Raw genomic sequence first — 14,224 nt, 5'->3', positions numbered from 1 at the left:
ATATAACATTCTTGAAAGCAATAAGACGTTTTAACTCTTACCTAGAAATTCTTGTGGCTATATAATTAATTGGAATTTTTAAATATACTAAAATATTAAAATAAGTTATATTTGGTAACATTTTTGTCCAATTAGTTTATTTAGATTAGAATTTTTTTGTTTGTCAAAGCCAAACTGAACTAAAACTTAAAGTTGATGCGGCAACATTACAATGTTTCAACGTCACAAATATCCATGACGCATTACTATGTCTCCTATTAACTGTCGGGAAATTATTTACGAAAATCATACAAATATGGAAAAAGTGCGATCGTAGTTTTAATTATACCAATCTAGCAAAAATCTTAACATTGATAAACTATCTTTTATCTTTTTGCTACAGTGTAAAATTACAAAGTACGTATTCTACGATAAATACTTTGGGCTTAACATATATGTCACTGTTTTTAATATGCACTTGAATAAATTTTGCTCCTAACTTCACTGAATTACATCAAATGGTTTTACTCTGTTTAATTTTCTGGCTAAGCCATCATTATCTAGGAACTGGAGAACCCCAATATTGATGTGCCGATGGGGCCTGTGATCATATCTTTAATTATAGTCATAACGTTATCGGCAGATTCTACCTTCAAGTCCTTATGCAGATTGTCGTTACGAATAAATCATGATTCATCAACAATACTTCGCAGTATCTTGTTTTAGAATCTTTGTATAATATTTCTATTGCTTTAACTGGTACAACACCACAGTTGAACAACTTAAGTCCACACTGATTTCAAGACTTGTTTGTAAAACAAAAGCTTATTATATAATAACAGAGCTGAATATATACAACACATACATAGGTGACTCAAGAGCAAAGAAACAATATTATAAACTCTCATTTCCATATATATTACTTAAGCAACTATTTAATGTTGCGGTTTGAAATATTTATATTTATAGTTAATGTATGTTAAAGGTTTCTGGCAAGAGATTGCCGCCATACAATATTTTTGACAGATTAGTAAAGGTTTTATCACACAATTTTGCCAAAAAAAGATATTAAAAATTGATATGCAAAAGAACTCTAACTATTATATATCTTATTAAATATATGTCAAAACTCACAATTTCAGTTACATTATATTCGACCATCTTATCTCTCAAAACCAATTTTCCATAAAAATACGCCCAAATATAAAAGCCGCACATAATATAGCTTGGAGAAACAGGAATGATATGATAATATAATATAGTCAATATAGAGGAGAATTATAACAGTAATTAAACATTGGTAGCATTCGTAAAAAACATGCTGTATTGCTTTATCTATTGCTATTAATTATATTAATTCGCAGGGTTTTTTAATTAAAAAGTTTATTTAAAATGAAATTTAAAATAAGTATTGTTAAAAATATTATTGATCACTAGCTAATAGTTTTAACAACTGGAGTTCGAGAAGACACAACTTGTTTACTTCCCAATCAATATGTTTTTGATTTCGCAAGGTTATATTCTAGATAGATGCAATATTACATCCACTGCTATGTTGAAAAGCAGCAGAAAAACGATATCCCATTGGAAAGCACCTAAAACTATACTAAACACCTACTGGAACTAGCATAGGGTATCTGAAAGAGTTAATAAAAATAATTAATAATTTTCCCCATATTTAGATTACATTAGGTTTAAATGCGTCTCCATAAACTGGCAAAGTGTGTAAATCTTGTCAATGCAAAATCAATTCTATCTAAACCCTGTCTGTTCTTCTCGGTTTGTTTCTTTGCGAGCTCCAATTTGCACTAGAACTATTTACTATAATGTTAATCTATCATTCCATCCGTCATACATTACTTCTTCTCATCACTATATATACGTAAGCAAGACTGGAAGCTAGTAAAATACATTTTGCTTATCGAATTATTCTCAGTTAACATCATCGGCTATCAGCACATTTAGAACACTCAATTTTTTTATTATTAATCTTAGTGGTTCATCAATATTCCCAGTGAACAATAAGCATTTCTTATGATTTTAATATATATATATATATATATATATATATATATATACATATATATATATATATACATTATATACATTACACTCATTCTAGAAGTATATAGCATTGTATCACTTTATTAGAGACTAGTACGAAGCATCGACAATGGCACCCAACACTTTGTTTAGGAACCGTGTATTAGATTTGCTAGTAGCACCCCATAGTTTGATTCCTTAAGTATTTATTCCTATAGCTAGTATTAAATGTTTTAGATGCCTAAGTATCATTCCATATGCCAATATATTTGATATAGTTTACCGAGATATTTACTAGCCTTCTCGGCTTGGTAAAATTGGCAAATATTGATATTCACTGGTAGGCATGTTCTTCTATGCAGAATGAATGTTAAATGGGTTAATCATTTAATTTGCTTTAATAAGTCATGTCTTCAACCACAGATGTACTTTACCTTTTGTGTGATTGGAGATTATGAATTGTTATTGGATCTTCGTAAGACACTAAGATAGATGTGTCACATTTGTAATTTTTGTAGTTGGTAGATCGGCTGTATATTGAAGATACACTATCGGACCCAGTAACACTACCTTTAGAACTCGGAATATATTATATGTAATTCAGTAAGTTCAACGCCTTATTTTATAGTCAAATTACTATTGTGAGATAAGATTTTAGTAATTGAATATGTGGATTAGGGAGGAATTTCTTTAATTTAATCTGCAACCCTGTATGATATCCTTTACCAAAAGCCCAAACACCTTAAGAGCTTTAGACTTTTACCATTTTGTATTATGTCAAATTAGTGAGATAAAATTAAAAATATGTAAGCTGTAGATATAACGTTCCAGAAAATGCTAACTAGTACTATTTACAAGGAACATCCTTCTTAAGTGACAATGAAAGAACAATTCATCAACTGTCAAAAAGATAATTTAAAACATAAATGCAATTGTCTACTAGATCTAAAATCGATGAAAATGATTATTTAAATACCAATTCAATACTATCGGAACAATAACTACTTATGAAACTGTTAACATATATATGTAGTATTTCATAAAAAAATTTAAGTTACGAACAAAACAATCCCCAGTCCTTATAATATTAAATAAGACTGTTTTCCCAATTATATAGTTTATTAAATATATTCAGTCCACTCAAATTCGAAAATCTTTCGTGTGTCCTTGCATTAAGATAATATTTATAGAGTGGAGATAGTATAATATTTTGCCGCCCATGATAGTTCCGCGTGCAAATTTTCCTGGGAAAAATGTTCTGACCAACAGGTAAAATCATCACCAATATACTAAATCATAGAGAACGACACAAATGTTCGTACACAAGACCCAATAGATTTACTTGTAAAAACTAAGCTACCACGACTGGACGTAATACAAAAGCTAATAATTGCGCTCTCGAAATAAGCTTTGTGATGTATAATCACCGATTTTCCATAAAATAAAAGACGGTATTTTTCAGAAGAGAAAATACGAAATATTTTTAGAAAATACTTCCTTTTCAAAAATTTAATTTTCTTTATTTTATTTTGGGAATTTATTTTTATACCGGTGAAATATTCACGTAGGCAATTCGTAATGTTTTATATACTTCAACTATAAGTGTCTATTATTATCAATCAAGCGGTTTAACTGCTAATAGTCTACCTAGTTTCCATACAAAAATATACAAGCGATTTTTATAAATTATATAAAATACTATATTACGATATTAGTTGCAAATATTTGATTATCTAAAGAAATGTTTACAGAAACATTAATACAACAAGCTAACAATGAAATTTTAACTAATTTGTGTGTTTTTCTCCAACTTTTCACATTTTAATATTTCATAATTTAAAATCTGTATTATTACGTAATGAAAATTTAAATTTTAAAGAAAATTAAATATACAGCTCACGGTTAGGTGTTGTGTAGCTACTTCCATGTTTAGATATGTGGAACAACAAAGTAAAGATTCAATATTGGTCCAACAATGACCCTATGAAAATTTTAACATACAGCAAGAAGAACAAATTGCACAAGAACATTCCTCTACCACCACTAAGCATAATATTAGGCTTAATGAATGAACTTATAAATTCTTCGCCTATAGTTGGTTATTGTTTTAAATATTTGGATAGAAATAAATGAAATAGATATTTTCGTTGGACCTGAACTTATTTATGTTCAATTCAAGAAGGCTTGGATGTCATTTAAATAAGTTGTGATAAAGTTTTTGGGTAGTATGTAAGATCCTAGTTATACACTTATAATTAGTCGCTCAACAAAGAACAAAATGCAACACATAGGAGAGAAAGCTATGTAAGAAACTTTATAAGGAAATTATTTTCCCATTTTCCTGATAATATATATTGTAAGATAACTATGGATGATGAAAAAACTGATATAAAATTGCATAAGATTTAAATAAATTGTAACTCTGTAATAGCTTGAATAAATAAATGTAAATGGAAACTTGAAAGTTTTAGATATCTTTACAACTATATATATAGAACAAAAATAAGTTAATTAAAAATAATTCTTGAATAATTAAAAGAGCTGCTTATTTTGTCCTTCAATAACAAGTTGAACAAAACTTACGATATACATAATGAACCTACTCCATCAGTAACAAACCGTGAGTATTGTTTTCGATATATTGGAAGTAGTAATTTTAATATACTTGACATTGAATGGCCTGATCAATTCAGAAAATCTGAAGATTTTTAACAAAGTTTTGTATTTTAAAGGAACTGTAATCAAATCAAGCAAAAGCACGCTAAAAAAATAATAAATTATTTTCAAAATTATTTAGCGAAATTCAACCTAAAAATATACTATTACTTGAAAAAAATTAAAACGCAAAAATATTAACTAGTAATTGACCTGTTTTGTTCACGATATATTGCCTCTATTATATATCGCTCAGAAGTAACAGTCTCAGGAGGAGCCAGGAATGATAAATAACTAAATTAATGATGTAAAAATGCAACAAGTAAATACATTTATGTATCTAGTTATAGAAAGTAATGGAAGATGGAAATCGGATATATCCAGGAAAATTATACTGGATAATACAGCCCTAGTTGTTAACATTGAAAAAAACGACCTGTTTACACTATCTATAAGATATGATTAGCGAGGTATCTAGAAATAAGGGGTTTCGTTTACATTAGAATGGTATTGAATCGCCAGTATAAATAAAATCAGTTTAAAGTTTATTAAAAGTTTTTTTTATAAAATCTAAATATTTCACAACTTTTATAGCCTAAACAACAACAAGCTATTGTTTGACTGGAATTTGAGTTGTAGTAACATTTCAAACATCTAAGTGACATAAAAATAAAAACTAAAACACTATAAAATACTAGTTGTTGAACTGTTGAGAAGAGAAAGCAATGTTGCAAATGAAATACAATTTATTTTCTCCCTTCTTTGCCCAAGTTAATGCACAAAGACGGGTTCAAAATATATATAATTAAAGATGTTAACGAATCGATACGGAATGGTGAAAATAATTATGAATTAGAAGGAAATGACTTACTAAATCATGTGTCTGCTTTAGGATACTGATACTGATTCCGTTATCAGACCCAACTTATGAATATAAACACAACATAAGAATTCTACTGATCTTGAATATTGATATATTTTATTTCTTTTTAATTCTGACTAAATCTTGACTCTCTTGACTGTTTCTTAATTCATGTTCATTTTACTGTTTCTGGTCTTGGTCTTCTTCACTAACACTTTCATTTTAGTTTTTTTTAGTCAATTCTTTCTAATTATTACATTTCCGATCTGATGTCAAAATCTAATATTATTAAATTATTTTGTAAATTCCGTTATTTATCTCAATTCTGTTCTGATGGAAAATTATTTAGTTTATTCTGATTCTCGTTGTCGATGCATCGTGTTTTATCGCAGAATCTTCTCCCTCGGTTTCTTGGTGGTGGTTGAGAAGGCTGGTTCAAGAAACCCATCTCTGTATCTCGATTCGTTTAGAATTTAGGAGAGGGAAAGGCTCTTCCAACTGTTCCAACAACTTCTCACGCCAATAGACCACGTGCGTTGCGGTCTCTTCAGGAATGCTCGAAAATTCCACGACCTTGGGCCTTCTTGAAGTTTACAGTTATAGCTGTAGGAATGTTCGTCTGGTCGGTCGGAATATGTGGCTGTTGATACGATTGTCTGTCTGAACACTCACTACTATCTGGTGGAGGGAATTCGCACGGTATCTGAAAACACTGGTTGAATAAAAACTTGTTTTATTTCGATATCGAATGATACATGAGGTCAACGGGAGAATGGACGGGATTTTAGGTTAGGTAGAGGAACTACGGTAGAGAAAAGAAAAGAGAACGAGACGTCGTCATGGTGGTCTTTATAGCTGTGAACCGCATGGTACCATCAACCAGCGTTGCCAACCTTAGACTTTGAGATAGGTGAATGCGTGGTAGCCTAAAGGGTTGTAGCGGTCGCCACATAACCATCATAAGAGGTCTTCTACCTAACTTTTGACACGCTTCAACTTGCCCCATTATCCGGACCATTCGACAACGAGCAGATGAAACATCCTCTTTGCTAGACACGTCTTTCCTCTTTGCTCGGTACATTTCTTATCTTTACCCATCTTCACCTGACATTCGATACAATTCTTCATTCAGTCATTCAGGTCATAACTCTTTTCTCATAGCACAAATATTACAAAAACAATTAAATGGTCTAATAAATTATACCCCTAAACTACATAAAAGGAAAATGTTATAATTTACGTAAATTAAAAATTTAACAATTTTCTTAAATATAAATAAATGGAATTACGCCCAACACTGGATTTTGGCGGGGTTATTCAATGAATAATGCAAAATTTATATATATATATATATATATATATATATATATATATATATATATATATATATATATATATATAACCTCTTTTGAGCATCCACTGCTTTCACCTTTTTTAGGTGCTTATTTCACCACGTCTAAACTTAGATGATGGTTGATTTTCTTGGGGCAGTGTACGGAAACTCGGCATCAAGCCAAGTTTCTGCTTCAACTGTATTTCTCCCTTCAAAAAGCAATATTTTATCAACACGCGAAATTCCTTTTATCCGTTTTTTCACAATAACAATATTTGCTTCACCCAAAATGCTATAATTCACAAATTAATGATTGGACAACTATTAAATTTCTACACGCATCTTTTGAAGGTCAGGGCTAACTAAAGAACATATGAATTTAATTCTAGTAGTGCCATCTATGTGTCAGGCCGGGGACTTTTCAATTGACCTGTTATTAATAAAAGTATGATTTTATTTCTTTTTGACTGCGTTGGAGAATTTGTATGGGTACAGGTCGTACTAATACATTATTTTAATAATTTTGAGTGGTAATTAGATATTCTAATATATGTTAATAGTGAGATGGTCCCTAATGTAATTATATATTATATCAGCAATAAAAGCTAGAGCTATGGTCTATATATCACCACATTAAGGATAACTGATACATGTGTACAGCTACAATTTTGGTATGTATATATTATGACAAACAAAAATTACAAACATTTAGAACAATACTTACGTACAGATATATATGATATATAGATGTATAAACCCAAATGTTGTCACTGTTAGGCTAAGCTAAGTTAAGTAAAGTAAAATTAACTTAGTAGATATCTAATTTAAGAATTCATAGGAGAACTTAATATATAAATATAAATTTTAAGAGTACTTGCTGAAGTTTTGCAGTTAAACTTTAAAATTACAGTATGTGCATTTTATTTACTCATATATTACAAGGTAATTTGATATAGTATAGTATAAGATTTTTCATAAAGTAAAATTGCTAAAGGTTTAAGAAAATATAACATCCACCATCAAATATATATAATTTAAATCTTCTTTTATGTTGCAGAAACTACAATACACAACAATCAACTATCTGGAATTAATATTTTGATAGCCCTATCAAATATATTTGCATCTGTGCCTTCATCATCAAATTATCATCATAATATTTCTCAGTAATTTTTTCATCCATACCATTTTGACTTGTCATAGCAAATAGAGGGTGCCTGCTTTCAATGATACTATTTCCAATATAATAAACTGGCGATTGGGCTATTATTGGATATTCTTTTCGAGAATTACTATCGAGTTATTATCAGAACTTATTAATTTTCTTGTCAAGTGTTATACTGATGGCAATTTTAATTAATAATCTTCAATGATCAATCTATTATATTTCATGGTTAGTGTGTCTGGAATACGCACTCACTTTAGTTATATAAAAGTTCAAGCATTCTTTTTAAATTTATTAGTTATTTGCTTTAATACATTCTAGCTCAATTTTTTATTAAAAAAATATAACTATAATAGCTATAATAATATAATATATATATATATATATATATATATATATATATATATATATATATATTATAGGAAAGGGTAGCTTAGTGAAAAATAATAATACAGACGAGATATTACATATTATCCTTATAACTATTTTGATTTAGTATTCCATTAAATATTAGAAGCTTTGTTTTAATAAATCCTACACATTTCATAACTTCTATAGCCTAAACAACTCTAGTTGAAGTTGTAGTAATATTTCGACCATCTAACTAACTAGAAAATACCAGTGTTTGACGGGCCTATTCAATAAGCAATTAATGTAGGAGAAAATAGTAGCTAGTGAAAGAAATTATTCACATTATTACAATGATCTACACTGGAAAATGTATTTAATTGGAAAGAGCGATATCGATTAACGCACCCATTCGTCCCAGAAAGACACACATATGTTTCCGAGATAGTAAACAAATTTGGTCAATAGATTATGAGGACTACAGTCAACACTTTATTTTCCGAGGACCCCGTTCTAAATCAATGTTTACACTTGCTTGATACAGCCGTTGCAGGAAGTACAACGGCGATATTTCGCGGCGATTTGGCAGTGGTCAAGATTAGCCGCTCGCTCGTAAATATTTTTGAAGCACGCCGTTCGTTTTTACGAAGAGTCCGAGAGCTGCAGAAAAATTTTACCAATTTGTAGTCCACCCCGATTGTTTTGTTACGTATTTTTTTTTCTGTTTCTGTTGTTGCAGATAAGCAGATAAATAAGAAAAACAACTTTTTGGACGTCTTGTTTTATCGATAAATATATCTCATGAGCTGAAATCTCCCGGCCTGACGTGTAAATAGCTATTCTCGTAAGAAATGTTTATAATGTCTCGAAAATATTTTCCTTCAAATGCTAGTTAATTTATTTAGTATCATGGGCAATTTAAAATACTCCTACCAATAGGCTATATGTCTGTAATAAAGAATTACAAACATGTTGATCTATAATTAAAAGCGGTATTAATAAGATTTTACCAGAAATAAAAACACAAAGTTTTAAAATTAATGCTATGTTAAGACAAGCTCCAATCAGAAGGTCACAAAACATTGACGTCACTCACCGTTTCCACTATTTCCACCTTCCAGCTTTGAATTGTTAAACGTGCTTCTATTTTATTTGAATTATTTATCATATAGTTATATTTTTATATTTTTTTAATAATAAAGTAAGCTGGAATGTATTAAAATAAATAACTAATAAATTTAAAACGAATACTTGAACTTTTATATAGTTAAAATGAGTGCGTATTCCATACACACTAACCATGAAATATAATAAATTGATCATTGAAGATCATTAATTAAAAATGCCATCAGTATAACACTTGGCAAGAAAATTAATAAGATCAGATAATAACTCTAAAGAATATCCAATAATAGCCCAATCGCCAGTTTATAGTATTGGGAATAGAATCATTAAAAGCAGGCCCCCTATATTTGCTAGGACAAGTCAAAATGGTATGGATGAAAAACCTACTGAGAAATGTTATGATGATAATTTGATGATGAAGCCACAGATGCAAATATATTTGATAGAAATGAATATATTTGATATGATTGATTGTTGTGTATTGTAGTTTCTGCAACATAAAAGAAGATTTAAATTATATATATTTGATGGTGGATGTTATATTTTCTTAAACCTTTAGCAATTCTACTGAATGAAAAGTCTTATACTATACTATATCAAATTACCTTGTAATATATGGGTAAATAAAATGCACATACCGTAATTTTAAAGTTTATTAACTGCAAAACTTCAGCAAGTACTCTTAAAATTTATATTTATATATTAAGTTCTCCTATGAATTCTTAAATTAGATATCTACTAAGTTAATTTTACTTTACTTAACTTAACTTAGCTTAACAGTGACAACATTTGGGTTTATAAATAATCTGTACGTAAGTATTGTTCTAAATGTTTGAAATTTTTGTTTATCATAATATATACGTACCAAAATTGTAGCTGTAAACATTACATATATTATAAACATATACATATACATGATACATGTGTATCAGTTACCCCTAATGCGGTGATGTATAGTCCATAGCCCTAGCTCTTATTGCTGATATAATATATAATTACATTAGGGACCATCTCATCATTAACATATATTAGAATATCTAATTGCCCCACAAAATTATTCAAATAATGTATTAGTACGACCTGTACCCATACAAATCGGCCAGTGCAGTCAAAAAGAAATAAAATCATACTTTTTACTAATAACAGGTCAATTAAAAAGTCCCCGGCCTGACACATAGATGGCACTACTAGAATTAAATCCATATGTTCTTTAGTTAGCCCTGACCTTCAAAAGATGCGTGTAGAAATTTTACAGCTGTCCGATCATTAATTTGTGAATTATAGCATTTTGAGTGAAACAACTTTTGTTATTGTGAAAAAACGGATAAAAAGGAATTTCGCGTGTTGATAAAATATTGCTTTTGAAGGGAAAAATACAGTTGAAGCAAAAACTTGGCTTGATGCCGAGTTTCCGGACACTGCCTCAGGAAAATCAACCATCATCTAAGTTTAGACGTGGTGAAATAAGCTCCTAAAAAAGGTGAAAGCAGTGGACATTCAAAAGAGGTTGTTACCGACGAAAACATTAAAAAATTCACAAAATGATTTTGAATGACCGTAAATTGAAACTGAATGAAATAGCAGACACTCTAAGGATATCAACTGAACGTGCATATCATATCATTCACGGATATTTGGGTATGAGAAAGCTCTGAGCAAAGTGGGTGCCGCGCGAGTTCAATTTTGACCAAAAGCAACGACGAGCTGATGATTCTGAGCAGTGTTTTAAGATGATCAAGCGTAATAAACCCAAGTTTTTGCGTCGATATGTAACAACGGATGAAGCATGGCTCCATCACTTCACTCCAAAGTCCAATCGACAGTCATCCGAGTGGACTGCACACGATGAACCCGGTCCAAAGCATGGGAAAATGCAACAGTCGGCTGACAAGGTTATAGCGTCTGTATTTTGGGATACGCATGGAATCATTTTCATTCACTACCTTGAAAAAGGAATGACCATCAACAGCTACTATTACATAGCGTTATTGAGTCGTTTGAAGAACGCAACCGCCAAAAATCGCCCGCATTTGAAGAAAAAGAAAGTGCTGCTTCACCAAGACAATGCACCGTGTCAAAAATCAATGAATTAGGCTTCGAATTGCTTCCTCATCCACCGTATTCTCCAGATCTGACCCCCAGCGACTATTTCCTGTTCTCAGATCTCAAAAAAATGCTCGCTGGGAAGAAATTTTCGTCGAGAAGTGGTGATCGACGAAACTGTGGCCTATTTTGAAGCAAATGACAAATCGTACTACAAAAATGGTATCGAAAAGTTGGATGGTCCTTATAATCAGTGTATCACCCTTGAAGGGAATTATGTTGAATAAAAAAACAAATTTTACCAAAAAATGTGTTTTACTACGGTAGGCTTTTCTTTTTTTTATGGGGGACTTTTTAATTGAACTGTTATATGTGAACTACCGATATTAATAAAGTTATAATAACCATTTTTATGAAAGTTGTAACGTACTGTGTATCTTAATTATTAAATATAAGCTTTACTTTCACGAAAGTTTGAACATTTCACAAATTATGAGACTGAGTGAACTATTTGCCTAAATGAATCCTTGTTCCAATCTTTTACATATACAATCCATATAAATAATTAAATAAGTATTTAACTTAATATGATGGATTATTATAATTTATATTTTTATTTTTACTACAATTATAATTTAACAAGAAATAACATTTTTGAATGTCTCTCTCCCATTTTGTTATAATAATTATGATGTTAAATTGACTAACCAGAACAATTCCATGATTTTAATCTGTTTTCCTGCTTTTAATCCATCGTGAAAAGAATCGAGCATCTTTCAAATGATATAATTAGGTTTTCGTCAATATGTTATTTTATTTATATTAACCTTGGTGTATCTCGTTAACTACCCTTGTACTTTTTCTATGACTCTAAGTAAAGAAATATCTTTTTGCAAATTAGATTACGAGAAGCTGTTTTCTCTATTATTAAATAATCACAAGATTAATTAACTTGGTGCAATTTCGACAGTATTTAATAACAATATCAATATATTAACTCAATAACATAAAACAGCATAATGTTCCCAGTTTATTTTCTGTTTCAGATTGACCATCGCTTCAGATAATCTTCAGACAACGTGAAGTAGCTGCTTTCATTGACCTGGAAAAGCACTTACTCCATCCGTGACATAACCTAGGAATGTCCCTGAGATTACCAGAGAGCACCGTCAATTATTCCCATTGATTTTCATTATTGTAACTATGTGTCGAGTTACGCTAATGAAAACATCCTATAAATAGTCTATTTTCATCGAACTTTATCAGTTTCCATAATGCCTCAGTAAAGCGGTGATCATTTCTGTATATAGCAAGAAAATATTTGTAGAATATTAAGCATCACGTGACAGAGGCGTTATAGAAAACCATCGAGTCAAGCTACAAGTGCTACAAGATTTTACTTAACCTAGGCTTCGTACTAACAATTTACAAAGACAGTTTCAATTGGCTTCACCAAGAACTTTCGTTTATAACTGTCGTTAAAACTAATTAAACCCTCTGATTATATAATAATTTTGTATGTATAGAATGTTTTTACTAAGACATAGTGTTGAGAACAAAAAAAATATTTTCAAAAATTAATACTACGTATTGGAAATGATATATTATAGTGATTTTTGCATGAAAATTTTATATAAAATATACACGAGTTTTTCGTAGAAATTATTCCTATTATAGGCGTCCGATTTCCCATGTTCGAGTCCACCGGTGGTCTGCGGTTCTCTGATTTGATGTGGATTTAAGTGCAGGTTAAATCTGCATCAATTCAGTAACAGCGGATCAGCTTGGTAATAACGATTTCGGTGAGGAATACGGCGCCTGAACCTAAAAAACAAATAACAAATACGTAAAATGTATTTAGTCCGTCTCAATATACCCAGGGATCACTAACATAGCTTTTAAAGTAGATTAGGATCCTGGATTTCAAAAAAAATTACGGTGCATTAACATAAATTATATATATATAGCAGTCTAGTAGTAGAAAAACAGTTATGTATACCGTTATCTCTTTTGCAATAATCTTATATGAACATCGACAGTTTGCCCGGAGCCACCGTCTTGCCCAGAATCCTGATGATTTGGCGAATGTCAATTAAATAAATTTTAAAAAATTGAGTTACTATGAATCTATGATGGCTAAGGGTAAGCTGGCGATGTTATGGCAAATATTTGGCTAGTGATACAAATAAATAAAAATCAATGTAGTTTAGATACTAGTACATTTTTACCCCTCTATACAAGGGGTCTTCAAAACAACAAATATCTTAAACTTAGAAATAGTGGCCTTTTCAATGAAACGTATTCAGCATGCCTAATATTTAAATAAGGAACGTTACTAGTCTTTAATACATTTTTCGCTACCGTAAGTTTATTACAATTGAGCAGTAATTTATAACAATATTTACTTGGCATGAAATAAAAATATTTGAAAATTTATATTGTTTTATTTACATCGCACGGAACTACTTCTTGGAAACTAAATTCAGGTTGTGTTTGAATAAAAGTATTGTTCCTTAGATCCACTAGAGATTAATGACAGAATGTTCAATAAGTTCCAGGACCAGTAATGAAATAACCTTCTTCAACTTCAATAAAGTTATTAAATTTTATTTCAAGTATTATTGACCCAATCTATTAATGCAATCAATATAATAGTTCTTTCAGAAGGCTT

General features: G+C 30.3%; 1 long non-coding RNA gene across 1 annotated transcript in view; it reads left to right on the top strand.

Annotated features, from left to right (window-relative positions):
• The window catches only part of LOC143201921 (uncharacterized), a 34,836-nt gene extending 20,849 nt beyond the window's left edge, over nucleotides 1–13,987 (top strand). Inside the window, exon 2 of the long non-coding RNA XR_013007050.1 lies at nucleotides 12,600–13,987. This is a non-coding gene — a long non-coding RNA (uncharacterized LOC143201921). The remainder of the gene's footprint in view (nucleotides 1–12,599) is intronic.
• Nucleotides 13,988–14,224: the final 237 nt, after the last annotated feature.

Source organism: Rhynchophorus ferrugineus, unplaced genomic scaffold (genome assembly GCF_030347505.1).
Source record: "Rhynchophorus ferrugineus isolate W39M unplaced genomic scaffold, kcgeb_rfMv2 rfM9, whole genome shotgun sequence".
Taxonomy (NCBI): Eukaryota; Metazoa; Arthropoda; class Insecta; order Coleoptera; family Curculionidae; genus Rhynchophorus; species Rhynchophorus ferrugineus.
The sequence above is the reverse complement of the archived record's forward strand: the minus strand, read 5'-3'. Positions and strand labels throughout refer to the sequence as shown.